Here is a 5,023-nt window from a genome sequence, read left to right as displayed (position 1 = left end):
AATTTTTGGGGTCACTTATGTATGCTATCATATTCGTCTGTCCAAATAGTGAGTTTGATTTCTTCCTTTTCAATTTGTATCCCCTTTGATCCCCCTTTGTTTCTTACTGCTCTCACCTTTAATCCCTGTAGGTGGCAATATCTGACACACTGCCAAATGCCCCCCCAAGACAGGATCCTATCAAAAGTCCAAATACTGTTATTAAAAGCCTCCACACTTTAGGATGATCATCCAAAAATGCTTCATTGTGGGCACAATGTGGGCTCCAAGCAGATCCTTTCAAGGGGAGGTTTGTGTGCTGAACAAGCAAGAACAGCATCATACTTAAAGCCCATCAGCAGACACCTAGAAAACAACCTCAGCTCTGGAGAAACCCTTTACCTCATATTCAAGGAGAATGCAGGATTTATGTTCATCAAAGAAGACTTCACTATGATCAGGAGGCATACTGGCCAATATAGGATTGACTGGCAACTATGTGGTGCCACCACCCCATGTGAAGGTCAACTTTATCAGCCCAGATAAAAAAAAGCCTGGGGCCCGGAAGATTCCGTCTTTTTGTTTGTTTTTTCGAGATAGGGTTTCTCAGTTGTAGCTTTGGAGCCTGTCCCGGCACTAGCTCTTGTAGACCAGGCTGGCCTCGAACTCACAGATATCCACCTACCTCTAGCCTCCTGAGTGCTGGATTAAGGTGTGTGCACCACTAAGGCCAGCTGAAGATTCTGTTCTTAAAAGCCTTAGGCATCACCACTGAAAGCTCCAGGGATTACCACTGAAAGTCTGAATGATGTGCAGCTGGAGACAGTGTGGGACCTAGCAAAGCCACAGTACGGAACAGTCTTAACAATCTATCCCTTCTGCTTTAGGCTGATCATCCAGCAGGTGATTGACAATGGAAGCATCTATAGCTCTAAGGTACATGGCATCACAAAGCAATCTCTGCAGTCTGACTTCCTGGAGAGTGTCCTCAATGTTGCCAGTGTTTGTCTGCAGATTGGTTACCCAACTGCTGACTTAGAGTCACATTCTATCATCAATACAAGCAGGTCCTGCCTTTGTCTGTGGAGAATGAGTCTGCCTTCTCACTTGCTGAAAAAAGCCAAGGCCTTCTTGACTGATCCACCTGTGTTCATGGCTACTGCTGCTGTAGCTGCCATCACTGCTATTGTTCCTGATGCTACTGCAGCACTGGCCAAGTCTGAAGCCAAGGAAAATTTGGAATTGTCAGTTGAGAGAATAGAATTTGGTTCCTTTGACTAATTTCCTCAAAGCAACCAACTCAGCCAGATTAAACTGAAACATGGAAATACTTGTCAGGAGAGAGAGAGAGAGAGAGAGAGAGACGGAGAGACGAGAGAGAGGAGAGGAGAGAGAGAGAGAGAGAGAGAGAGAGAGAGAGAGAGAGAGAGAGAGAGAGAGAGGAGAGAGAGAGAGAGAGAGAGAGAGAGAGAGAGAGAGAAAGGGGGACTGCATAACAGAGGAGAAACAGTTGAAAATGTTGAACATGGTCTTTTCTAAACTAGAATCTGGACATACACAATGCAACATACAGCAATATGTATTTTCTTATGGTTTACTGTGGGTTTTCAAAGTATTGTAAATATTTTACTTTCATTAAAGAAAATAACCTATGGCTTCTACTGTATTTCCTTCTATTCTTTCCACTAACCACAAAGAAAATCCGTGGAAAGTATATGTAAAGCACATTAGGCAGGCTTTGAAAGGTGAAGGAAAGGAAGATCAATTAAGGATTTTTGTAGCTAAGGAACAACACAGTGGTGGGCTTTCTTGAGATTCTCTTTGTTTCAAAAACCCAGCCTCCAGAAAGAACTGGCAATGCCAAGAACACTGATTGGGTTCAGGTAAACAAGGAAGCTGCAACTAAAAGCCTGCTCTCTAGAACCAAAGGGCAGAGAAAAGCCTCAACATACAACAACAATCACTACTCCTCTTAAGTCAAAAACCCCATAAAAATGTTATTGTTCTCTGTTACCCCATGCCAATAAAAGCCAAGTAGGAAGCATAGATTTTTACTTTTCTGACACTATAAAGAACAATCCTCAAATACCCATTGGAGTGTGAGAAAAGTCCATGCATGAAGTTTGGACTTCATCCTTGCCAAGGGGACAATGAAGTCCTCCCATTAGAAATCATCATCAGAAGAGACTAAGGTTCCATATAGCAGTAATTACGATGGCCTCTCTATCCTTCCCACTCGGGGTGGTGGGAGAGAAGAAAACCTGTGAGCAGCAATAAATAAAGATCCCTGTTCTTTCACCCCCCATAGTTATCAATAGAGGCAAGGATGAGCTAAAAATCCTCCCGTTGTACAGAGTAATGACGATCCTCCCACTTTAGGTATCAGCAAAGGATAAGGGAGAGAGATTTTTTTTAGCTCAACTGATATCCTACTTTAATTGACAGAATACTGTTTAAAAGGGTCGGATAAAACAAAATATTTAAATAAAATTCAAGTTTCACAACATATTTGACAATGTGTAAAATTCTATTTATACCAGGGACCAGGAATATATCCAATTGAATGATCAAAGACAGTCAATAGATGACATCAGATGACACAGAGTTTAGAAACTCTGAGAGGTTGTTGAAAATTGTGTTAACTTCCCATCACTGATAAAATGCCTGAAACAATTTTAAAAGAGGAAAGTTTCATTTTGACTTACAGGTTTAAAGTTTTAGTTCATGGTCTACTGAGTTTTTTCTGTTAGTCCCAGAGAGAGACAGAATGCGACAGTGATGGGAACAGTGGCAAAGAAGGACGTGACTAAAGCAAAAGTTTACCAAAGTATGAAGCTATCAGCAACCCGTCACTGAATTAATTCATGAAGATCTCTTGTAATCTAGTAATTTACCAAAAGCCTCAGTTAATTGCATTATGGACCACAGCTTCAACATGTGAGCCTTTGAAGACATTTTCTTTGAATTTTGTTTCTTCATTTCTTTTTTAATAATTTTCTTTCTTTTTTAAAAAGAAAACAAACCATCTTTTATTCTTTTCCACACTAATCACAGTTCCCACTCCATCCCCTCCTTCCATTCCTTCCACCTACTCCCCTCACCACCCCCTATCCACTTCTCAGAGAGGGTAAAGCACATTGCTATGGGGAAGGCTCCCCCTACTATATCTAGGCTGAGCAAGGTATCCATCCAAAGAAAATGGTTTCCTAAAAAGCCAGTACAAACGGTAGGGATAAATCCTGGTGCTACTGCCAGTGGCCCCACAGTCTGCCCCAATCATACAACTGTCACTCACAGTCAGAGGGACTAGTTTGGTTCTATGCTGTTTCCTTCCCTGTCTGACTGGAATTGGCGAGTTCCCATTAAATAGCTCAGGTAAACTATATCAGTGGTCTTGACCTCTTTGCTGATACTCTCACTCCTCCTACTCTTCAGTTGGACTTTGGGAGCTCAGCCTAGTGCTCTGCTGTGAGTCTCTGCCTCTGTTTCCATCAGTTGCCTAAAGTATAACAATAGTCATCATAATCAGATTCCACAGACACTCAAGAACACTTTGGGGGAAAAATGGACTTGGGAAAACAGTAGAAAGTATCAGGAAAGAAATATAACATATAAAGAAAATGAGATGGAAATTTAAAAACAAAAACTCAATTTATTAAAATAAAGGACTAAATCAACAGGCTCAACAACAAACTAAATTAGATAAAGGAAAGGATTCATGAACTATAACATAGAACAATAGAAACTGACTAATGTGAACAATAAAAAATCCACTGACAAATAATAAACAGCCAGATAGGCTTGGAGAGCTTTAACAAAAATCTAGCTATTTGAATTGAATTATTGAAAAGAGAAGAGAGAGGATAGAGATTAAAATGTCATAAAAATACTAATGATTTAAAATATCTTAAATACCCTAAAGACAAACTTACAGATTGAAGAAACTGAGTAATCTCCAAAAAGGGGAAGCTCTAATCCTTACCAACACATATCGTAGTAAAACTTCTGAAACTAAAGTCAAAGAAGGTGTTGAAAGAATTGAAGGACCTTCCTTATAGAGACAATTTGAGAAACCACAAGTTTCTTATTAGAAACCACAAATGCCCAAACAAAGTGGCACATGTAAAAGTGCTAAAATGTGAACATTACTAACCGAGGATCCCGCATGGAAACAAAGGTCTTTCAGGAATTGAGTTGGTTGAGACAGTCTTGGATTAAAAAAAAATTACAAGAGAATTTGTCACTTTTAGACTTACATAACAATTGCTTATGGGATATAAAATAAATAAATAATGAATGATAAGGAAAAGAATAGCTTATGGAGCCAAGTACTGTGGCACAGACCTTTAATCTCTGTACTCAATAGACAGAAGCAAGCAAATCTGTGAGAGTTCAAGACCAGCCTGGTATACATTCAGAGTTCCAAGCCAGTCACGGCTACATAATAAGACCTGCTGTGGAATAATCCCTTTGTGCACTATGAAGATTTTTCACTGTGATTGGTTTAATAAACAAGCTAACTGGCCAGTAGCTGAACAGCATAAGGTTAGGCAGAAAATTCAAACTAAGAATGCTAGGAAGGCAAACAGTAGAGTCAGAGAGTCACATGCTAGACACAGAAGAAGCAACAAGGTATATATATGAGGTTATCGAGCCATGGGGCAGCATATAGATTAGTAGAAATGGGTTAATTTAAGTTATAAGATCTGGCTGAGACAAGCCTAAGCTATCAGCTGAGCATTTATTAATATTAGTGTCTCTTGTGGTTATGTGGGAGCAACTGCCAGGACACAGAAAAACTCTGCCTAAAAGACCCTTTCTCAATAAATTCCCCAAAACAAAACCAAATAAACAAAAGATAAGAATTTTTTAAAAGAGGTTCTCTAGAAAGACAATCAAAAAGTAAAAAAAAAATATATAGCAACAAAAATATTGAAATATGTATTAATACTCTCTTATGTTTTCTAAATTATGTTTCAGGGTCTAAGAACAAATTGTAACTATTTGATACAGCTCTAAGTATATGCAGATAAAATATTTACAA

The 5,023-nt window shown here is 39.1% G+C and overlaps 1 pseudogene; it reads left to right on the top strand.

Moving 5' to 3' along the window:
* Nucleotides 1-237: 237 nt before the first annotated feature.
* On the top strand, nucleotides 238-1,260 carry LOC119804411 (annotated as a pseudogene).
* Nucleotides 1,261-5,023: the final 3,763 nt, after the last annotated feature.

This window comes from Arvicola amphibius, chromosome X (assembly GCF_903992535.2).
Source record: "Arvicola amphibius chromosome X, mArvAmp1.2, whole genome shotgun sequence".
In the NCBI taxonomy this organism is placed as follows: Eukaryota; Metazoa; Chordata; class Mammalia; order Rodentia; family Cricetidae; genus Arvicola; species Arvicola amphibius.
This window is presented reverse-complemented; position numbering and strand designations above follow the sequence as displayed.